This window comes from Dendrobates tinctorius, unplaced genomic scaffold (genome assembly GCF_039654945.1).
Source record: "Dendrobates tinctorius isolate UK_male_01 unplaced genomic scaffold, ASM3965494v1 ptg000103l, whole genome shotgun sequence".
NCBI lineage: Eukaryota > Metazoa > Chordata > Amphibia > Anura > Dendrobatidae > Dendrobates > Dendrobates tinctorius.
Window position 1 is genome coordinate 9,304,884 of NW_027361771.1, and position 25,382 is coordinate 9,330,265.

The 25,382-nt window shown below is 42.6% G+C and overlaps 1 long non-coding RNA gene across 1 annotated transcript in view; it reads right to left on the reverse strand.

The window, feature by feature from the left end:
* The window catches only part of LOC141099934 (uncharacterized), a 68,193-nt gene extending 55,874 nt beyond the window's left edge, over positions 1–12,319 (reverse strand). Inside the window, exon 1 of the long non-coding RNA XR_012234563.1 lies at positions 12,077–12,319. This is a non-coding gene — a long non-coding RNA (uncharacterized lncRNA). The remainder of the gene's footprint in view (positions 1–12,076) is intronic.
* Between the last annotated feature and the right edge of the window lie 13,063 nt (positions 12,320–25,382).

The following is a 25,382-nucleotide window of genomic DNA, read 5'->3' on the forward strand; positions in this document are numbered from 1 at the left end:
TCCTGAGGGACATGGAGGGGTTGTTGGAGGCGTTCAGGACCCGGCCATGCAGGTGCAGCAGCTTCTCTGGGGGCAGACGGCATTCCTGCTTTTTTGAATCTAGGGTTAGGCCTAGAAATTGTTGAAGTTTTAGTGGCTGCAAACGGGATTTTTTGATATTAAGTAGCCATCCCAACCGCTCTAGAGCCGCCGTTGTTTTCTGTAATTGTTCTAAACACTGCTCGGCTGAACTGCCTATTATAAGGAGGTCATCTAAATAGGGGACGACTAGAATGTTTAGCTCGCGCAGATGGGCCATCACTTCTGCCATCACTTTGGTGAATACTCGGGGCGCAACTGCCACCCCGAAGGGTAGGGCCGCGTACTGGAAGTGCTGGATTGACCCATCCAACTGAACCGCCAATCTAAGGAAAGATTGGTGTGCTAGACCTATGGGTATATGATAGTAAGCGTCTTTCAGATCTAGGACCACCATGAAGCAGTTTTGAAACAGCATTTTTATTGCGGTGTTGATTGTTTCCATTTTAAATGGACGTACAACCAGGAATTTATTGAGGGCTTTGAGGTTAAATATAGCCCTAAATGAGTTGTCCGTTTACGGACCAAGAACAGGGGGGAATAGAAGCCTTTCCCCCTCTCTTCCTCTGGAACTCTCGTCAGGACTTTTTTGTCCAGTAGCTCGAGGACCTCGGTCTCCAGGGCAGCTTGTTCTAGCGGGGAAGATTTGAGTGGAGTTACCTTGAACCGATCTTGGGGAACGCAGGAGAACTCTAGGTGCAGTCCTGTAGCTATCACCCCCAGTATCCAGCTGCTATTCGAGATTCTGGCCCAGGCCGGGTAGAAGGCAGATAATCTTCCTCCTACCGGAGCCACTAGTCATTGGGGCAGCTTCTTATTATCCCGTGATGGACCTTCTTGGCGCCCCCCTCCTCCATACATGAAGCCCGTACCTCTGGTTTTTTTGTTGTCCCATCTGTTCTGATCTCTGGCCTGTCTCCTGCGGGAATACCCTTTCCTAGAAAAGGGACGTCTCCAGGATGTATTCGGCAGACTCGGAAATTTCTTTTTCTCATCCCCGGCCTTCTCTAACAGTTCGTCTAGGACGGGGCCGAACAAGTATTCACCCTCACAGGGGATAGAACAGAGACGGGACCTGGCTTGGATATCTCCCGGCCAGCATTTTAACCAGAGGGCTCTTCGGGCCGAATTAGACAAACTTGCAGACCTAGCCGCCATTCTTACTGAGTCCGCCGAGGCATCTGCCAGAAAGGCAGCAGCATTCTGGATAATTGGAAGAGACTTACGGATGGAGGCTCGCGAGGTTCCATCCTTTAGCTGAGAGTCCAATTGATCCAGCCAGACCATCATGGATCTGGCTGCGCACGTGGCTGCTATTGCTGGCCTTAGGGCGCCTGCTGACATCTCCCATGTGCACTTTAAAAAGGAATCTGCCTTTTTATCTAGGGGGTCTTTAAGGGAGGCCATATCGTCGAAGGGTATAGATTACTTTTTTGAGGCCTTAGCTACCGCTGCATCCAGCTTGGGGGCCTTATCCCATCGACTTACTATTGGGTCCTCAAAGGGGTATCTACGCTTGAAAGCAGGCGGCATAGAACCCCTTTTTTCCGTTTTTTTCCACTCCCTGTCTATCAGGCTCTGGACTTTTTCGTTTAGTGGAAAAGTCCTTTGTTTTCTGGGGTCTAGACCCCCGAACATAATGTCCTGAGCAGACAGTTCTGTCTTTTTTTCTTCTACCACCATGGTTGACCTTATGGTTTTAATTAATTTATCCATTTGGTCCAAGGGAAAGCAGAACCGGCTGGAATCCTCTTCGGAAGAAGAAGAGGAGGCCGAGGACTCTGAGGAGATATCTTCCTTCCTAGGGCCGACTGAAGACTCTTCTTTTAGAAGAACCTTCTTTTGATAGGGCTTTTATTTCAGTCCTGATTAATTGCCTCAGGTCTGTAGCGAAGCTTGGAGCTTCTTCCGCTACCGTCTGTCTCACGCAAGACTGACACAATCTCTTGGGGTGGCCATCTGGTAAGGGGCAACTACAGATGGCACATTCCTTGTGCTTCTGCTTCCCTGTGGCCTTCTTCCCCTGAGAATCAAACACATAAGGGGACACTGCATCAGGGTACATTCTCGCAGATCTCTTACCCTTGCAGATGAGGACAGGTACCGGATCATGGGGGGCTGCGGGAGGATCCTTTGACCTAGAGGAACTGCTGCGTCCACTCGATCGTCCCTCCTTCCTCTTAGGTTGGTCACTGGGGCGCTTTGCCACGGGCTGCACCTCTTGTGGGTCCATGGGGGCTTCTGTTGTGTCCATCGCTGGGCCTCCAGAAGCACCTCAGCAGCGATGCCTTCTGTCTTAAGAAGGCTCCCCCTCCGGATAAGCAGGAACTCTGTCCGGTGTTCGGGCCCCCCATTGGACCGCTCCCCGCGATCCTCCCCCTCCCCTTCAGGTGCCCGGCCCCCTCAGGCGGCGGGCGCGCATCGGCGCGCGTTCACCACAACCGGAAGCCGCCGGCATCCGACTTCCGGTTTCGGCGCTAGGCCCCGCCCCCTTCGCCGCGTCACTTCCCCGCGCGATAGAGGCCGCAGGGACGCGCGGCAAGGGGCTAGCACTGCGCCGCCGGCTCGGAACCGCCGCTCCCTTTGTGGGACACCGCCGGCGGCGCCCGCCCGAACGGACCGCACCCCCGGGGGAAGGAGACACAGGGGGACCCGCTTACCTCACCGGCCCTGTGGAGAAGGCGACCGCCGGACCCTGTCTCCGCCTGCTCTTACCACTGCCGTGGAAATCCTACCCGGACCCACCGTGGCGCATCCAGGGCCCCCAGCGAGACCGAGGTAGGAGAACCCCCCGCTACCTGAGTCGGTCCGCTGGCCTGGGATTCGGTTATCCATGACGGACGATCTGTAGGGAGTTCTGTCCTTGTTAGGAACAGGAAACCAACTGATGCGTGGGAGAGGTGCCGCCCTTTTGTATCTGTAGGTTTTCCTGTTCCTAAGAAGGGCGGATCCCCTCTCTCAGGTGGTGCTGTCATGGACGACCGAATAAAGTAGAACTTTTTTGTATGTCCCAATACATCTGGTGCAGAAGTAACACAGCATTTCAGAAAAACAACATCATGCCAACAGTAAAATATGGTGGTGGTAGTGTAATGATCTAAGGCTGTTTTACTGCTTCAGGACCTGTGAGACTTGCTGTGGTAAATGGAACCATGAATTTTGCTGTATGCCAAAAAATCCTGAAGGAGAATGTCCAACCATCTGTTCATGACCTTAAGCTGAAGCGCACTTGGGTTATGGAGCAGGAGAATGATTCAAAACACACCAGTAAGTCTACCTCTGAATGGCTTAAGAAAAACAAAATTAAGGCTTTGGAGTGTCCAAGTCAAAGTTCTGACCTTAATCCGATTGAGATGCTGTGGCATAGCCTTAAAAATGCGGTTCATGCTCGAATTACAACAATTCTGCAAAGATAAGTGGGCCAAAATTCCTCCAAAGTGTTGTAAAAGACTTATTGCCACTTAGCAGTAACAACTGCAATCAAGCGTTTGTGATAAGGGTGGCCCAACCAAGTCTAGCTGGTAATCACTCTTTCACACAGGGCCCTGTACGTTTGGATTTCTTTTTCCCTTAATAATAAAGACCTTCATTTAAATAGTGCATTTTGTGTTTACTTGTGTTATCTTTGTCTAATATTTACATTTGTTTGGTGATCTGTAAACACATTTTCATTGTATTTTCTTTATGGATTCTCCCTTTTTTTTTAGTTCCCCTAGAAACGACTTCAAATTGTGATTGTTTGATATACAGTATATGTGTGAGTATGGGTTAAAAAAGGATCTGTCAACAAGTAACATTTATTTAAATCAGTTCATTTACAAAAATGCCCTCATATCACTAGACTAGTAGGTCTAGCTACAAATAAGTCCCCCAAAATACTGATGGCTAGTGCACTCTCAACGATACAGTGGCATTCATTTGTCTTAGTGCTGCCTTCTGACAAATTACTAGCAGTAAATTATCAGAATGAACTAGCTCTCTAAGTGCTAAAGAGTGTGGCCTCTTTGAGAGCAAAGAGGCACCATGTCACTTGATCCCTCTTCATGCCATTTATTTGGTAAAAGAGAGCTCCAGGGGACTTTTGAACATTGTGATCCCCACTTGAATTATTGATGGGTGGTATTTGCCCACTTGGTTAGATCAGTGTCATAATTTAGAAGCTTGGTTATTTCAGAGGTTATAGGATGTGTATGCTACGCAGATTTTAGAGGACCGGGTAAAGGACAGCTGTTGTCACTGGTGGGGGGTGATTACCACAATTTCACACTGCTGTCAATAGTGAAAATAGAGATGCAAGTTGATAATAGACTGTATTTTCCCCAAGGCTGGTGTAAGTGTTAGGGAGGGCCAGGGCCGTAGTCATGGCTGAGGACACCGGTGTATCTGTGCGTGGGGCTTTGCTGCCCCCACCATTCCAATCCCACAAGCTGCACCAGGCACTTTATTTTTTGTATGCACCTTCATGCTCCATGCTGGATTTTGTGTTGTTCAATGTTTGTGCCTTTTTTGACAAATAAAATTATCAATTTATGTTTAATACAAATATTTATATTCGTAGTGTTCCCTTGAGATGGGCTAGTCGCTTTTCTTGTTTCATGCTACTGTCTTATTTGACTTGCCTTTGGAGAACCCCGCCTCTTTTTCTATTGCGGTTCAGTGGTGCCCTCCGTTTGTTCGCATTTGTATACTCCCTGTTCAGCTCTGTTACGGTTAGACACTCCCTAGTCTGTTTCACCCCAAACATGAAAGTATCAAACTCCGAAGTCAGCTGCCACATGGTGAGCGACCTGCCCTTCTGTACTATTTCCTGCGGTGACACAGCATCCTCCTGGTCCAAAGTCATTGCATCTGGGAGTTCCCTTAGCCGTTTTGCCCCGGATCTGAGTGCATCAGTCCATGCGATAACTTGCCACATTATGGAGCCACCTGCATCCCCGTACTGCCAAAGTTTTTGTCTTAAGCTTCTGTTCCAAGACTGCTGTGGCCGACTGCTGTTCTGGCCTGCTGCTGCAGATGGCTGGGCTTCTCTCTTGACAAAGATTGCATGGTCACTGCTATCATTCTGGGCACTTAAGCCCGTGCAGGCGGTTTGGGCACCGTGGCCCCACTGACTCCTTTGAGGAAGTTCTCCCTCTCTTAGCTGCAGCTAACCCCTCCTATGTTTAACTATTTGCTGCACTATACTTTCTTACATTCATTATACTGCACCATCTAGTGGCCAGAAATGGATACTATATTTTCCCTAACAACAGGTACAAGAAACAACAACTATATACAATATGTATATAGCAGCATTGTTATAACACTAAGGAAAGGAGTGGGATATTACACAGTCCTGGTACACCCCTCACATAAGGTCGAAGTGCAGAAGAACGGGGGAGCAGTAGTTGAAATCAAACTCACATTTAGTGCAAAATGCTTAGCAGTTATATCTGCAGTTGGTAGGGTGGTTAGACATAAACATTTCATAATGACAGTGTAGTGAAACCTCCACCAGGGGGAGCTGGTCAAGGAAGAGAGGTTACACACTACAGGTAGCAACACTGAGCAACCGCACAGGTGTCACAGGTAACGAGAGAGAATGGTCAGACGAACTGAGTCAGAAACTATCAGGAGCAGACGTAACAGAAGCAGCAGCAATACACATAGTCAAAATACCAAGTCGAGGGTCAAAAAGCCAAAACATGAGCACGGGGTCCAAAAACGTGAGGCGAAATACGTGGTCGGGGTACAAGCCGGGGAATCAAATGCCAGAGAGGGAGCGTAGCAGCAGAGATGAATACCAAGAGACCGGGTCAGAGATCAGTCGAGGTCATAAACGTGGATACAAGTCAAAGGCAGGAGGATCACCAAGGTACAATGGTCAGAGGCTCTAAACTGAAAGCTTGAGCTATCACTAACACTGGTCAGCAGGCTGTCACAGACTGAAATAGCCCAGCAAGCTCCAGAACGAGGCTGAGGAGATTAACCCCCGCATGACCAGTCCAGAGTGAAGACAGCAGAAAATAAACTCCGGACTGGACCATGACAGGCAGCATATACACTGGATGCTAGTATAGTGTGGCATGGTTCTCCTCCAAAGGCAGGTCTTAGGCTACCTTTCTACCTCCTTGGTGGCCAGGTCTACACACTTCACCCAAATTTTCTACTCTATGTGGCAGCATTTTCGACAGCGAGTCTCATGTTTCAGCTCTCTGGGCAAAGTTCTCAATTTACTGTAGCAGGGTAGCACCCTAAACCATCGGTAGTTCTTGCTCAAAATCTGAGCAGGAAATACAGATGGTTTAGAGTGCTACCCTGCTTCAGCCATAAATAACAGTACAGACATAATATTCATATTTGGGGTATTAGATGTGCCCTATAGAAACATTGGCTGTATACTGATTCTGTAGTGCCTAAGGGAAAATTTACTAAATATTTGTGTCACTTCTCTGGCTAAAAAAATGTACAAATTTTGCTGAATATTTTTTTTTCACAAAACTTAAATTTTATACATCTCTTGCAACTTTTCTAAAATGTACTCAGGGTTTAGCAGAAGAGAGCATGGCCTGCTATCAGGTTTATTAAAATTTATTCCATAAATTGTTATAGCTAAAATCTACACCAGCTCATAGTTGATTTCAGTTTGTAGTGTATGGACAGCCGAAGACGTGCCAAATTTTTTAAGAATCGCCGAGCTCGTCGATGAAAGCAAATCCAAGTCCACACTGGGATATCAAGCGTTTTTTATTATGTCTATGCGTTTTGAAGTACCGTACTTCTTCCTCGGGACAAAAACCACAGTTCCATATGGTTTTGTCCTGAGGAAGAAGTATGGTACTTTGAAACGCATAAAAACCGTGTAATATCCCAGTGTGGACTTGGATTTGCTTTCATCAACCAGCAGCACAGATTTTCCACTTTTTTTCCTTTAACTTAACCCCTTAACGACCGCCGATATGCCTTTTAATGGCATCAGTTAAGGGTACTTATTCCTTAGCGCCGCTTTTTAACTGCACTGAGAAAAAAGGTTATAGCACCCCCCAGCTTTGGAAATTCTCCAGGGGTAGCTGAGACCCTCGGAAAACATGGTTTGGGTTGGTTTTTACCAACTCCAGTGTTTCGATCACTGTTATTCACAGAATAATGGCGGCCGCAAAAAAAGTCTGATTTCCCACTTAATTTCTCTCTCCCCTGATACGATCTAGCACATTGCATGCTGCTGAGTGAAAATTGCAACCTGCCATTGTAGTGACCAGTACATTATCGCCAGCTCATGCTTCTAGAAGATTGCACCCGTAAGTTAGGTGGGCTCTCATCTGTACAGAAATAACAAACATGTGCTCACTATATGTGGTTTAGACACACTGGGGCTCAGAAGGGAGGGGGGCATTTGGATTTTGGAGCACAGAATTTGCTGAATTTCTTTTTAGGGGCAAGGAGCTATTTTTCTTTTCCAGAGCCTTTGTGCTACCAATAACGTGGAAGCCCCCTATATTTCCGTTAACAGATGACAGACCAGAGTGGGCACTTGCTTTTTTATGTGTATTGAGTTGAAGCTTTTATTAGAACATTTTACATACCATTTAGGATCACATTTATTAGGGTCAGTACGATTACAGAGATACTCCATTTATAGTGTTCTTTTATATTTTGGCACTTTTACACAAGAAAAACTATTTTATAGAAAAATAATTCTTTTTGCATTGCTTTATTCTGAGTACTATAACTTTTTTTTATTTTTCTGCTGATAAGCCACCATGCAGCTCTGTTTTTTGCGGGACAAGATGACATTTTCAGCGGTACCATTTTTATTCACATTTGTCTTTTTGAGTGCATTTTATTGCACTTTTTGTTCAGCGGCATGATGATAAAGCATTTTTTTTACCTTGTTTTTTTACGGTGTTCACTGAAGGGGTTAACTAGTGGGATAATTTTATAGAGCGGCTCATTACGGATGCAGCAATAACAAATATGAGTACTTTTATTGTTTTTTTGTTTTTTACATAAATAAATGTATTTATTGGAATAATATTTGTTTCTTTTTTTTTGGGATTTTTAAAAAACATTATTTACTTTTTTACATAGTCCCAGGTTGGGACATCACTGTATAGTGATAGAGCACTGATATGATATTGAGCAATGCTTCTGCACATTAGAGCATCAGATCAGCGTCTGACAGGCAGGGAAGGAGGCATGTCAGCACCTGCTTTGAGCAGGCACTGACAAGCCACCTTCACTGAAGGACACTGAAGCACTCTGCGGCCATCTTGCAGCCGGGGATCCCCATGGAGACCATCAGCACAATGTGATTGCATTGTATTGTTCTGATGGGATCACAGAGGGAGCCCCCTCCCTGCGCAATGCTTCTCGATGTCGCTGTGAATATTGACAGTGGCATCAGAGGGGTTAAATGCCTTTGACCGGTGCTAGCAGAGCACTGTGCAGAGCAGTATATCTACAGTGCATGTTGGGAAGGGGGTTAATCTTTTAAAAATAATTTAACTGGATAAGATCCTATTGCACTTTCTTTCTTCCTTAGCAATTTAAATTTATGACGAGGTACATCTACCTTAAGTGGGCTTTTCTTTAAACCCCCATGGTATAGACATATTTAACAATACGTGTTTACAAAATTAATGCAATACAGGATGCAGCAGACCCCTGTGATAAAACAACCCCCCACACACCTGCCAATTATGGAGGAGTTGTTGCCTAATATTCTAAAAGCATATGGATAAGGCTTGTATTAGTCACATGGATACGTGTGGTGCAGCCAACCTGCTTAAAGCCTATTGGTCATTCCCTTAATACTAGATCAGGCGGTCTGGCCAGCACTATATAAGTGTACCCACAGAGGACAGATACACCAATTCCTCCCACCAAAGCTGCAGAGCCAGACTGAACCCTGTAATGAAGAAAATATACATGAGGTATTGGTGGATATTTTTGCTAAAATTCGCTACATCGCAGGTTTCATCAACCATCCTCATTGTCTCGCGAACCCCAACACTAAAATTAAAAGCAATTCACTAAAGAGGACATCAAATCTAAAAAACATCACACATAAAAAGTAGTCTTACTAACCAATACCTGGTCACAGTAGTGATGTACTGCAGGAAGCAGGAGACCCCAGGATAAATGGCAGAGGCAGTGAGCTTGTGTATTTTGGTCAAAATACCAGATAATTCCCAATTTTCTCAACTTTTTCAGAGTGCAGCCAAGTCCTATAGTGTTGGTGGGGGGATTCGGGTGAATGTGGGGTGCACTTATATAATGCTAGATGGCCTACCTAATCTAATAGCATGGGCGTAACCAATAGGCTGCAAGTGTGCTACACGTATCTGTGTGACTGGCACACTATACACGACTTTTCGGTGTGCATTTGTAATACTAAGCACCCACCCACCACGAATAATAAGTGTGCGTGCTTGTATTTTGCACCTGTCCTGCCTCCACCTTATTATGGGGTCTGCTGCTTCCTGTAATACGTTATTATTGGGACCAGGTATTTGTAAGTATGGCTGCTCTTTTTCTGTGATGACCATGGAGTAGACCCCATAATTAATAGGTATATTTATTTGTCCTTCAGTATTCATTTGTCCTACTGCACAACGAATGTTTGCATCTTTTAGCGTTATCCGGACTGATGTCTACATGGCTTTACGTACACAATATAGAAATATGATGGTCAATATCGTTCCCTATTGGGTGCTATATGTAAGCCTTTAAGTAAAACACTAGCCTTTAGGACTGTTCAATTTATCCGTGTCCTATAGACCACAAATCCAAGTTCTTGCCATCGATTTGGCCAGGGTGAGCAGTTTAGATGTATAATTATCTAATTGTTTTATATCTTGATTTCTCCAGTACTATTCCATATAAAAAGTTGGTATATGAAATAAGAATCCTGCAACTAAAGAAAAATACAAATGAATGGGTTAATAATTGGATTTCATGGCTAGAACCGGAGGGTTCTCATTAATGGGACACACTCAGATTGGGTCACCGTTTCATGAAGGGTATCCAATGGATCAGCACTAAGCGCTTTATCAATATACTGTATTTTGTATTAACGTTGTAGAAGTATTTAACAGTAAAAAAAATATCTATTTTAGAGATGAATAAACTGTGTGAAGTAATTAACTGAAGAGAGGACAGTATTATGTCAAAGTTGAAAGATTGGGCACAGAAGTGGCAAATGAGGTTTAACATCGATAAATGTAAGGTCATGACACCATTACATGCTAAATGGGAAAATACTGATTAAAACTGACACTGAAAAGGACTTAGAGATATTAGACGACAAGTAGCTGCTGTCAATGCAAATACGATCATGGGAGGACATACTTATAAGTCAAAAACATACTTCTAAATCATTTTTCAGAGCGTGCATTAATATTTGTGTACAAGTTTAGACATCGATGCATAAGAAAAACTTGCGCAAGCAGCCAAAATAGTCACTAAACCAGGTTTACTACAGTACCCAGAAAGATAATGAAAACTAGGTGATGACCTAATAACTATGTATAAACATATGAAAGGCCCATTCAGAGAAACATCTAATAAAATATATCTGTCAAAAATGCAACTATGAGAAAAAAGCATTACATCTACAAGAAAGAAGGATTCTACATCAACGTAAATAAAGATTCTTTACAGTAAGAGCATTGAGACAATGTAACGCTCAACCTACCAGAATAATGTGTCATAGTTTATTGAAAAAAAAACAGTATGTAATTTGTCAGGGCAATAATATTATAAGTCATCGGTGCTAGCTTACTAGACATGGTTGTTTATCAAGGAATTTATTCAGATTGCCATATTTGAATATTCAGATTGCCTTATCTGCTCAGAAAGTACTGACAGGGACATATAAGATAGTGTACAACCTCACCTCTGCATACATACAGTATTTTGCCTAAACTCCTGAGTAGAGATGAGTGGATTGATCCATGGAGGATCAAGTTCGGAAACAATTTCCTGAAATTTGTGGTTTAACACATTTTCAAACATTTAAAAGGGATGTCTACTACTAGAGCAACCCTTCTCATTCCTCATGTTTGGCCATGTTACAATAAAAACACTTATACTTACCTTCTGTGCCTGCACCATTCCAGTGGTGTCGTCACACGTGCTCCTAGAGCTTACATGAGGTTGTTACTTCTTGTCAGCACTGGCATCATTGTCCCCGCATTTGGACATATTGAACATAAACAGTAAGTCAGGGGCTGTGCCTGTGAGGAGGTGGACAAGGTGCTGTGTTCCCCCCTGAAGACATCAATGCTAGTGTGGTATATAATATGTAGGATGTGAATAATGTTTTGTACATGATATGTTTTCTTTTGATAAGTTTTAATTTCCCTGTGGGATTCAGTACTAACCAATGGCCACAACATGCCTTTGTCTTCCTTTTTACTCTTGTATAGAATGTAGGTGAAAGGTTAAGTCTGCCCAGCAACAGACTGCTGGGGCAGACAGAGTTAATGTTGGGACAATCCCAAGAGGAGGAGCTAGCATGCAGGAAAAAGGGGTCTGTGTTCAGCGTCGGACTGGCCCACCGGAGGATTCTCCGGTGGGCCCTGGCATCTGGTGGGCCCTGGCATCTGCTAGCTTAAAGGGCCAGCAGTTGCCTAGGGCCCCCCACTGTTCCAGGGCCCCCCCAGCCAGTGATGTGGGGGCCCTGTGCCAGAGGAGCAGCAGCGGGTGTCAGGAGGCAGGAGCCCCTGTCCTCGCTGCTAAAGAGAAATGAATATTCACTGCTTCCCACGCCCACATGGGCGTGGGAAGCAGTGAATATCATTTCATGGTCTCCACTCTCCACTCCCCCAGGGGCCCCGATCCCCCATCACAGTAAGCTGCTATGTGGCCGTAAATCAGGGCCGGCACCACCCTCAACTGACCCAGAGCCCATGCCAGGGAGGATGATGAGCACGGCATGACGGCACAATGATCCCTGCCAGCTGGGCATCCACAGCTTCTACTTGTAAGTTTTCAGCTCCTACAGCTGCGCACTTACCTGGGAGATGGTGAGCGCGGAGTGCTGAAGTCCTTGCCTCCCACCAGCCTGAATCCCCGGGGAGAGGGGCCATTGAGAGTGACAGTGTGTGCCATGGTCATGTGCACCGGACCTGCCTGCTCACCGCTCAGTGCCTGCTGCCCGGAGTGCTGCTCACCCGCCGCTGGCGTCACGTGGGAGGGTCCGGGCCCGAATGCCGACTTGGGCTGTTGCTAGGTGACGGCGGCTGCGTTCCCTTCTTGCAGAGGTGGTCGGGATGTGGGGTCCCTATGTGACTCACCACCCCATGCTGACGCGTGAGTCACTTATGGCGCAGACTGATCCCCACCATTGTTAGCAAGTGCATATGATCCAGCCATAAGTCGAATACTGGACCAAGGAGCCACATTTAGGCACCATTTTAAGCTTCTTTTGGGTGTTACCCCGAGAATGTAAAAGATTGGCACTAAAATGTACAAATCATCATCACCATCTATCTCATATCTATCTATCTGTCTATCTATCTATCTATCTATCTATCTTTATCTATCCCATATCTATCTATCTCTATATCTATCTCTATATCTATCCATCTCTATATCTACATCTATCTATCTATCTATCTATCTATCTATTATCTATCTATCTCTATATCTATCTATCTATCTATCCCATATCTATCGATCTATCTATCTATCTCTATATCTATCTATATATCTCTATATCTATCTATATATCTCTATATCTATCTCTGTATCTATCTCTATATCCATATATATCTATATCTATCTCTGTATCTTTCTATCTATCTATCTATCTATCCCATATTTATCTATCTATTATCTCTATATCTATCTATCTATTTATCTATCTATCTCTCTATCTCTCTATATCTGTCTCTATCTCTATATCTATCTATCATTATCTATCTATCATTATCTATCTATCTATCTCTATATCATCTATCTATCTATCTCTCTATCTATATCTGTCTCTATCTCTATATCTATCATTCTTTATCTATCTATCTATCTATCTATCTATATATCTATCTATCATCTATCTAGCTATCTATCTATATCTATCAATCTCTCTATCTCTCTATCTCTCTATATCTGTCTCTATCTCTATATCTATCTATCATTCTTTATCTATCTATCTATCTATCTATCTATCATCTATCTATATCTATCAATCTCTCTATCTCTCTATCTATCTCTATATCATCTATCTATCTATATCTATATCTCTCTCTATATATACTGTATCTATATATCTCTATCTGTATATCTATCTATCTATATATATATATATCTATATATCTATATATATAGCATTATACCCTATGGGGGGCAGCATTATACCCTATGAGGGGGGGACAGCATTATACCCTATGAGTGGGGTTGCATTATACCCTATGAGTGGGTTAAGCATTATACCCTATGAGGGGGCAGTGTTATATCCTATGAGGGGGTGCATTGTACCCTTTGAGGGGGTCAGCATTATACCCTAGAAGGGGTGCATTATACCCTATGAGGGAGGCAGCATTATACCCTAAGAGGGTGTGCATTATACCTTATGAGGGGGGCAGCATTATACCCTATGAGAGGGTGCATTATACCTTATGAGGGGGTGCATTATGCCCTATGAGGAGGCAGCATTATACTCTATGAGGGGGGGCAGCATTATACCCTATGAGGGGGCAGCGTTATACCCTATGAGGGGGTGCATTATGCCCTATGAGGAGGCAGCATTATACCCTATGAGGGGGGACAGCATTATACCCTATGAGGGGGCAGCATTTTACCCTATGAGAGGGGACAGCATTATACCCTATGAGGGGGTGCATTATACCCTATGAGGGGGTGCATTATACCCTATGAGGGGGGACAGCATTATACCCTATGAGGGGGTACATTATACCCTATGAGAGGGTGCATTATACCCTATGAGGGGGTGCATTATACCCTATGAGGGGGTGCATTATACCCTATGAGAGGGTGCATTATACCCTATGAGGGGGTGCATTATGCCCTATGAGGAGGCAGCATTATACTCTATGAGGGGGGGCAGCATTATACCCTATGAGGGGGCAGCGTTATACCCTATAAGGGGGTGCATTATGCCCTATAAGGAGGCAGCATTATACCCTATGAGGGGGGACAGCATTATACCCTATGAGGGGGCAGCGTTATACCCTATGAGGGATGCATTATACCCTATGAGGGGGGCAGCATTATACCCTATGAGGGAGGGCAGCATTATACCCTATGAGGGGGCAGCGTTATACCCTATGAGGGGGTGCGTTATACCCTATGAGGGGGTGCATTATGCCCTATGAGGAGGCAGCATTATACCCTATGAGGGGGGACAGCATTATACCCTATGAGGGGGCAGCGTTATACCCTATGAGGGGGTGCATTATACCCTATGAGGGGGTGAATTATGCCCTATGAGGAGGCAGCATTATACCCTATGAGGGGAGACAGCATTATACCCTATGAGGGGGCAGCGTTATACCCTATGAGGGGGTGCATTATGCCCTATGAGGAGGCAGCATTATGCCCTATGAGGGGGGACAGCATTATACCCTATGAGGGGGCAGCATTATACCCTATGAGGGGGTGCATTATACCCTATGAGGGGGGCAGCATTATACCCTATGAGGGGGGCAGCATTATACCCTATGAGGGAGGGCAGCATTATACCCTATGAGGGGGTGCGTTATACCCTATGAGGGGGTGCATTATGCCCTATGAGGAGGCAGAATTATACCCTATGAGGGGGACAGCATTATACCCTATGAGGGGGCAGCGTTATACCCTATGAGGGAGTGCATTATACCCTATGAGGGGGGCAGCATTATACCCTATGAGGGGGCAGCATTATACCCTATGAGGGGGCAGCATTATACCCTATGAGGGAGCAGCATTATACCCTATGAGGGGGTGCGTTATACCCTATGAGGGGGTGCATTATGCCCTATGAGGAGGCAGCATTATACCCTATGAGGGGGGACAGCGTTATACCCTATGAGGGGACAGCGTTATACCCTATGAGGGGGCAGCGTTATACCCTATGAGGGGGTGCATTATACCCTATGAGGGGGTGCATTATACCCTATGAGGGGGGCAGCATTATACCCTATGAGGGAGGGCAGCATTATACCCTATGAGGGGGCAGCGTTATACCTTATGAGGGGGTGCGTTATACCCTATGAGGAGGCAGCATTATACCCTATGAGGGGGTGCATTATGCCCTATGAGGAGGCAGCATTATACCCTATGAGGGGGGGCAGCATTATACCCTATGAGGGGGCAGCGTTATACCCTATGAGGGGGTGCATTATACCCTATGAGGGGGGCAGCATTATACCTTATGAGGGGGGCAGCATTATATTGTATGGAGGGCTACATTATATTCTATGAGAGGGCTGCATTATATTCTATGAGGGGGCTACATTATATTCTATGAGGAGGCTGCATTATACTATATGAGGGGGCTGCATTATATTCTATGAGGGGTCTACATTATATTCTATGAGAGGGCTGCTTTTTATTCTATGAGGGAGGCTACCCCAACACCTGCTACATAATTAAGATTTGTACTACCTTATATTATACCCGGATATTAGCGTGTTTTACCGCACAATTGGTGGTCTTGTATTTATTTCTATGTAGCTACATAGTGGGCCCCAAGAATGATTTTCTCTGGTGGGCCCAAGGTGTTCCAGTCCGACGCTGTCTGTGTTTCTGTTAGCGAAAAAAAACAGTTAGTGAGAAGTAAGCTGTGAAACACAAGGTAGGAGAGACATTAGAGGTGACAGATCCAGTTCAGCAGGCAAGTGGACAAAGTCTATCGATGGGAGAATTAAAGTAAGAAATGAATCCAGTGTTGCGATTTTACCGCGGGAGCCCACGCATTTTTTACAACGAATTAACTCCTTAAATTAACACCTAGAAGTCCCAAATTTTGCACACAAACCCTCATCTAATTATTAGTCAGGGACATATAAAAAAAAACATGAAATGAAATGGTTAACTGTATGTAAACCATGTGTCATTTCATGTCGGGTTGGGGAATGATTTTACAAAAGCCGGCAATTGAATTAGCGGCTATTCTGCAATGTAGAAATCTATGAAATATAAATATATATATACTGTATATACAGTCATATGTAAAAGTTTGGGCACCCCTATTGATGTTAACCTTTTTTCTTTATAACAATTTTGGTTTTTGCAATAGCTATTTCAGTTTCATATATCTAATAACTGATGTCAGTTATATTTCTGGATTCAAATGAGGTTTATTGTACTAATAGAAAATGTGCAATCTGCATTTAAACAAAATTTGACTGGTGCAAAAGTATGGGCACCCTTATCATTTTCTTGATTTGAACACTCCTAACTACTTTTTACTGACTTCCTGAAGCACTAAATTGGTTTTGTAACCTCATTGAGCTTTGAACTTCATAGCCAGGTGTATCAAATCATGAGAAAAGGTATTTAAGGTGGCCACTTGCAAGTAGTTCTCCTATTTGATTCTCCTATGAAGAGTGGCATCATGGGCTCCTCAAAACAACTCTCAAATGATCTGAAAACAAAGATTATTCAACATAGCTTTTTAGGGGAAGGATACAAAAAGTTGTCTCAGAGATTTAACCTGTCAGTTTCCACTGTGAGGAACATAGTAAGGAAATGGAAGAACACAGGTACAGTTCTTGTTAAGCCCAGAAGTGGCAGGCCAAGAAAAATATTAGAAAGGCAGGGAAGAAGAATGGTGAGAACAGTCAAGGACAATCCACAGACCACCTCCAAAGACCTGCAGCATCATCTTGTTGCAGATGGTGTCACTGTGCATCGGTCAACAATACAGCGCACTTTGCACAAGGAGAAGCTGTATGGGAGAGTTATGCGAAAGAAGCAGTTTCTGGAAGCACGCCACAAACAGAGTCGCCTGAGGTATGCAAAAGCACATTTGGACAGGCCAGTTACATTTTGGAAGAAGGTCCTGTGGACTGATGAAACAAAGATTGAGTTGTTTGGTCATACAAAAAGGCGTTATGCAAGGAGGCTAAAAAACACAGCATTCCAAGAAAAACACTTGCTACCCACAGTAAAATTTGGTGGAGGTTCCATCATGCTTTGGGGCTGTGTGGCCAATGCCGGCACCGGGAATCTTGCTACAGTTGAGGGTCGCATGGATTCAACTCAGTATCAGCAGATTCTTGACAATAATGTGCAAGAATCAGTGACGAAGTTGAAGTTACGCAGGGGATGGATATTTCAGCAAGACAATGATCCAAAACACCGCTCCAAATCTACTCAGGCATTCATGCAGAGGAACAATTACAATGTTCTGGAATGGCCATCCCAGTCCCCAGACCTGAATATCATTGAACATCTGTGGGATGATTTGAAGCGGGCTGTCCATGCTCGGCGACCATCAAACTTAACTGAACTGGAATTGTTTTGTAAACAGGAATGGTCACAAATACCTTCATCCAGGAACTCATTAATAGCTACAGGAAGCGACTAGAGGCTGTTATTTTTGCAAAAGGAGGATCTATGAAATATTAATGTCACTTTTATGTTGAGGTGCCCATACTTTTGCACTGGTCAAATTTTGTTAAAATGCAGATTGCACATTTTCTGTTAGTACAATAAACCTCATTTGAATCCAGAAATATAACTGAGTCCATCAGTTATTAGATATATGAAACTGAAATAGCTGTTGCAAAAACCAAAATTGTTATAATGAAAAAAGGTTAACATTAATAGGGGTGCCCAAACTTTAACATATGTATGTGTCTCAATGACATGTATATATACATATATGTATTCTATGTGTATATATCTATTCTTTCGTTTTGTGTTTCAACCTGCCATAGGGATCCATTATATGTCCATTTTGCAAGCCTCCGACAAAATATCGCCAGACGGATGCCATACGGATGCTTAGATGCGAATAAAATCGGATCATCGCAGGAAATTCGGATGACAGACGGATCACTGGTCAGGAAACATTTGTACGATTTCGGACCGTAAAAATCGGACCAATTTTTTTATTGTTGTTGGCCTTGTGACTTTTAAAATAATGAAATTTGCTGCTTATGAGCTGGAATTGTGCTGAGGCAATATCTCTGTGTATCTATCAAAAGCCATAGGAGGCTAAAGAGGAATGAATAATAAGGGTCATGTGAGAGTTGACAGCTATCTTCATTATTTGGGGCTTTACTAGGCTTTAATAGAAAATTAGTAAATTATGAAAAATCCTAGTAAATGAACTCTTCTTATTTTCTCCTGTGTTCATGATGATTTGTACCTTGCCACAAAGGTTTTTGTTAGGATCACGTATATGACATTTCTGTGTTTTCTTTGTTAGATACCACACAGCTATTTTCTGACGCCGAATATAAAAACTTAGAAGCTGTATTGTGCGCAGATAAGGTGATATTCAGTATCAATAAAAATAGTTGGAAGAACTGTAAGTAAATCATCTATGGCATGTATGTCAAACTGAAATACACAGAGGGCCAAAATTAAAAGCTTGGTCCAAGTGCGGGCCAACCTTGATTTGTATTAACCCCTTAGTGACAGAGCCAATTTGCAGCTTAATGACCAGGCCAATTTTTACATTTCTGACTACTGTCACTTTATGAGGTTATAACTCTGGAATGTTTCAACGGATCCCACTGATTCCGAGAAGGTTTTTTAGTGACATATTGTACTTCATGATAGAGGTAAAAAAAATTTTTTTATGCCCTTAAATCAGAGATATGTCACACAAAATATTTAATAAATAACATTTCTCACACGTCTACTTTACATCAGCACAATTTTGGAAACAATTTTTTTTTGTTAGGCAGTTATAAGGGTTAAAAGTTGACCAGCGATTTCTCATTTTTACAACAAAATTTACAAAACCATTTTTTTTAAGGGACCATATCACATTTAAAGTTACTTTAAGGGGTGTACATGATAGAAAATACCCAAATTGACACCATTCTAAAAAATGCACCCCTCAAGGTGCTCAAAACCACATTCAAGAAGTTTAATAACCCTTTACATGCTTCACAGGAACTGAAGCAAAGTGGAAGGAAAAAAATTAACATTTAACTTTTTTTTACAAACATTTTATTTCAGAACCATTTTTGTATATTTTCACAATTTGTTGTGCAATTTCTCATGAATACGCCAATATCCAATATGTGGGGGTAAACCACTGTTTGGGCACATGAAAAAGCTTTGAAGGGAAGGAGCGCCGTTTGACTTTTTCAATGCAGAATTGGTTGGAATTGAGATCGGATGCCGTGTCACGTTTGGAGAGCCCCTGATGTGCCTAAACAGTGTAAACTTCCCACAAATGACACTATTTTGGAAACTAGACCCCTTAAGGAACTTATCTAGCTGTGTGGTGAGCACTTTGAACCCCCAAGTGCTTCACAGAAGTTTATAATGTATATCCATGAAAATAAAAAATTATATTTTTTCCACAAAAATGATTTTTTGCCCCAAATTTTTATTTTCACAAGGGTAACAGGAGAAATTAGACCATCAAAGTCGTTGTGCAATTTGGCTTGAGTATGCCTATATCCCATATGTAGGGGTAAACCACTGTTTGGGTGCACGGCAGAGCTCGGAAGGGAAGGAGCGCCGTTTGACTTTTTCAATGCAGAATTGGCTGGAATTGAGATTGGACGGCATGTCGCATTCAGAGAACCCCTGATGTGCCTAAGCAGTGGAAATCCCCGACAAGTGACACCATTTTGGAAACTAGACCCCTTAAGAAAGTTATCTAGATGTGTGGTGAGCAATTTTAACCCCCAAGTGCTTTACAGAAGTTTATAACTCAGAGCCGTGAAAATATAATATCTTTTTTTTTCCACAAAAATTATTTTTTAGCCCGCAATTTTTTATTTTGACAAGGGTAATAGGAGAAATTAGACCCCAAAAGCTGTTGTCCAGTTTGTCCTGAGTATGCTGGTACCCTATATGTCAGGGGGAACCACTGTTTGGGCACACGTCGGGGATCGGAAGGGACATAGTGACGTTTTGAAATGCAGACTTTGATGGAATGGTCTCCGGGCATCATGTTGCGCTTGCAGAGATGTGCCTAAACAGTAGAAACCCCCCACAATTGACCCCATTTTGAAAACTAGACCCCCAAGGAGCTTGTCTAGATGTGTTGTGAGCACTTTGAACCCCCATTTGCTTCACAGAAGTTTATAACGCAGAGCCATGAAAATAAAAAATAATTTTTTTCCACAAAATGTTTAGCCCCCAATTTTTTATTTTCCCAAGGGTAACAGGAGAAATTAGACACCCAAAGTTGTGCAATTTGTCCTGAATACGATGATGCCCCTTATGTGGGGGTAAACCACTGTTTCGGCGCCCGGCAGAGCTCAGAAGGGAGGGAGTACAATTTGACTTTTTGAACGCAAAATTGGCTGGAATCAATGGTGGAGCCATGTTGCGTTTGGAGACCCCCTGATGTGACTAAACAGTGGAAACCCCCCAATTCTAACTCCAAAACTAACCCCAACACACCCCTATCCCTAATTCCAACCCTAACCATAACCCTAATCCCAATCCTAACCCAAAGACACCCCTAATCCCAACCCTAACCATATCCCAAACCACATCCCTAACCCCAACACACCTCTAACCCTAATCCCAACCCTAACCATAACCCTAACCACAACCCTAACCCTAATCCCAATCCTAACGATAACCCTAATCACAAACCTATCCCCAACACACCCCTTACCCCAACCCTAATCCTAATCTCAACCCTAACCCTAATCCCAACCCTAACCCTAATACCAACCCTAACACCAACCCTAACCCCCAACCCTAACTTTAGCCCAACTCACTTTAGCCTAACTCTAACCCTAATGGGAAAATGGAAATAAATACAGTTTCTTTATTTTATTATTTTTTCCTATCTAAGGGGGTGATAAAGGGGGGATTAATTTACTATTCTTTTTATTTTGATCACTGTGATAGGGTCTATTACAGTGACCACAATGAACCAATAGAAAAAATCTCCCTATTGTTGAAGGGTGCCGGCTGGCAGATCTCGGTGGCGTACTGTGCATGCGCCCGCCATTTTCTTACTGGAAGAAGATGCTGGCAGCTGTGGGGGGAAGCAGGAGGACCCAGGGACACCGGAAGGTACCGGGGGGGGGATCGGGGACCCTATTTCTCTCTCCTATGATGTGCAATCACATCAGAGGAGAGAGATATTAAATGACAAATCTGACTTTTTTTGCGGTCTCCGTAATACGGTTAATAACAGCGATCGCAACACCCACCGGGGTCGGTAAAAACTGACCCAAAACATGTTCTCTGGGGTCTCACCTGCCGGGGGGGAAGAAATTCCGACTCTGGGGAGCGCTATACACTTTTTCCACAGCGCCCTGAATTCACGGAGCTGTGGTTTTAGTACCCTTAACTGCCGCCGTTAAAAGGCGTATCAGCGGTCGCTAAGGGGTTAAAAAATGTCTACTGTTGAGGAAGTTTTCCTTATTATGAAATATAACAATTAACTTTTTCATATGGAAACAAACTTAAATGGGTTATCCTACGAGCAAAGTTCATTTTAGTTAATAGATTTTAGAATAAAATATTAGAATAATACAATGTTATATAAGAGCAGTAAAAAGCATATGCCCAATGGCCCAATTTTAATATGTAACAGCAAAGCGTAAAAAACGTTGAATAATACAGATAATAAAGTAAAATGCAAATAAAAGTACCCCCAAACACAGTAAAATACCCCCACAGTAATTTCCTCCACAGTACCATCCACAGGCAAGGTATGATGACCCACTGTACACCACTTCCCTCAATCTCCTTCACAAATAATGGGGAACCCATCACAGAATGATTCTCAAACTGTAATCCCCACACAGCCCTCCATACATTATAATGGCCACAAAACGTGCTCCATACAGTATAATGGGCTCTACAAAGCCCCAAAGGCCCTCCCTTATCACTTACTGTCCTTTCTAGATATGTATGAGGTGATCCCTTATTATGCGGCATCCTCTGTTGTTATGTACAGTATTGTCACATTATTACATAGCATTATGTCTTGGAATATATAGCACCATCTGTCACATAGTTTATTTTTGTTATTCACAGCACCCTCTCTTTATTACATAGAAACCTCTCTTGTTAGATATAATTTGACTGCTGATAGGGCAGCAACTGACCAGAAAATCAGTCCATTAGCCTCCTCCATCACAAAATAAGCTTTACCATGCTCCAGCAAGAGTCAATTCAGTTTATACAGACATGGCTGAAAGTGTTGGTATCCTTGAAATTGTTCAGAAAATGAAGGACTTCTCCCTGAAAATTATTGCAAGAACACATGTTTTGTTATATACTGTACATGTTTGTTTACATTGTGTGTATTGGAACAACACGAAAAATTGAGAAAAAAAAGGTAAAATTTCACAGAAAACTCCAAAAATGGGTTGGTAAAGATTTTTGTCTCTTGCCCAAAATTGTGGGTGAACAACTTTGTTTCAAGAATGTGAAGTTCATTTAAATTAAACTGTGGGAAGTAACACGTTTGGGCAATATGAAAATCACACCTGAAACCAGATACAAAGGGAAGAAGTTGACTTAATATTTGCATAGTGTGTCTGTGTGCCACACTAACCATGGACAACAGGAAGAGGAGAACAGAACTGTCTGAGGACTTGAGAACCAAACTTGTTGAAAAATATCAAAAATCCAAAGGTTACAAGTTCATCTTCAGACAGCATCGGACTGGAACACCTTGGGCCCACCAGAGAAAATCATTCTTGGGGCCCACTATGTAGCTTCATAGAAATAAATAGAAGACCACCAATTGTGTGGTAAAACACGCTAATATCAGGGTATAATATAAGGTAGTACATGTCTTAATTATGCATATCATATAATCCACAAAGATACTACCTTCCAACAACAATATATTATTACAAAATTCCACATCAAATTATTGTAGGAAAAGAAAGGAATGAGCCAAAAATAAAAATAACAATTTATTCATACATTAGAAAAAATTTACAAGACAAGGAAATTTCCAAAAACCGCCATGATCAAATAGTTACACCTAAAAATATTGTCATGCAATCCTCTAACAACTGATTGTATATATGTTAATTGCTGTAAGCATATCTAAAAAATTCTTTGCAAAATAGCATCAAATACCATGACATGTGTAAGAATAACAATTAACAATGTGCAAATCTGCAAAATACGTGTGCAAAAAAAGGCACAATAAATATAAGCAGTTATTCATAAAAAGTAGCGCAACATATGTGCATGCAAAAATAATAAAGTATCAGAATGTCAAAAGACAAATAATTCCATAGGAGATAATAAATAAATAATATGCTTAGTGCACAAAAACTATATCCGATTACATTATGTGCAAGAATGATATGGGCAGCTGTTTGTTGTAAATAACGCAATAAATATGTATACAAAAACGCAACAAATGTGTATACAAAAAGTGCAGGGTATCAGAGTGCAGCGTGTCCGAGTGCCAAAAGACAAATAGTTAAATTGGAGATAATGAATAAATAAATAATATGCTCAGTGCACAGTAAAAGTATAATACGCAGGTGCTCTATGATCCTTGGCTACCCCGACAGCGCCGTTTCGCCGTATGGGATTTTGTAATAATACACGTCTTAATTATGTAGCAGGGGTTGGGGTAGAATCATAGAGGGGTAGCCCCCTCATAGAATATAATGTAGCCTTTCTCATAGATTATAATGTAGCACCCCTCATAAAATATAATGCAGCCCACCTCATAGGGTATAATGCAGCACCCCACAAAATATAATGCAACCCCCTCATAAGGTATAACACAGTCCCCACCATAGAATATAATGTAGCACCCTCATAGGGCATAATGCAGCCCCCCCCTCATATAGTATAATGCAGCACCAACACAGAATATAATGCAGCCTCCCCATAGAGTATACTGTAGCCCCCTAATAGGGCATAATGCTGCCCCCTCATATAGTATGATGTAGCCCCCCCAGAATATAATGTAGTCCCCTGAGAGAATAATGCAGCCCCACCACAGAATATAATTCAGCCCCCCCATAGAGTATACTGTAGCCCCCTCATATAGCATGATGTAGCCCCTCCCAGAATATAATGTAGTCCCCTGAGAATAATGCAGTTCCCATCAGAATATAATGTAGCCCCCTCATAAAGTATAATGCAGCCCCTCTGTAAAATATCAGTATTTCTATAATAAAAAAATATATGGATTAATTCTCTCATACAGAATCTAGCTAACAGGCTTTGCTTACTTTAGAGAAGTGACTGACTTATTCTGAGTGCCTTGGCTCACACAGCTGTCTCTCTTGTCAAATGTATAGGTCAAAATAGTCAAAGCTGTCAAAATGTGACTATTTAGAGATAATGAATGGTTCTAAAGATCTCAGACTTTAGGCTTAAATATCTCAGACTAAGGTAATGCATAAATAACTGTATGCATATTGTTAAAATAACTAGGGTTCACTTAATATGGAAGAACTTATGAACATAGTGGCAAGCCACCATATGTGGTTGTAGTTTATAGGTCAGAATAGTATATAAAGCCGGCCTAACTCTTGTTCAGGAGATCTCATATCCCTTGAGACTCTCGAACACCCGGACAGCTGCTCAAGACTATATGTAAGAACAATGCTCGTTTTCTCTTCAAATAATTACTGCATGTCATGAACTTACTTTTCTTCATTTTTGTAATCACTTTTTGAAATGAACAATTAAAAACAAGATTTATTTTATCCTCAATTCAACATTGCCTTTACTTTTGATTCTCAACCGTGCAAGAAGATATATATATATTTTTCTACATTTTGGCGAGCCTTAGCCACATTGATCTTTTGTGCTAATTTTGGCTGGCATTCCTTCCTCGATTGTACAAGGGGGGAGCACGAACTCTGCTAAAAAACCACCTGTTGTACAAGCTTCCTCAGGAATTCCACTATTTCACGGCACAAAGGATCACACTGAACCTGAAGACGACGGGTGAGGATCGTAAAGAGCTGCATGCGTCTCATCCAGACAGAGATCTGAGGATTGCATAAGGACACAGAGGACCATCCATTGACGGGAAAGACTCTCAATAGGTGAGAAAAAATATAATGGATTTTATACATGATTATGCTAAGAAAAGTAACATAGATTTCAAGTTTGTTCATAATCATACGGATGCCCAATTATGGTCTAGTTTGTATAATCAATGTGAGGCAGAAAATGTTAAAATTGACAAAAGGTTTTTCTCAGTAAGAAAATTACAAAGGAAA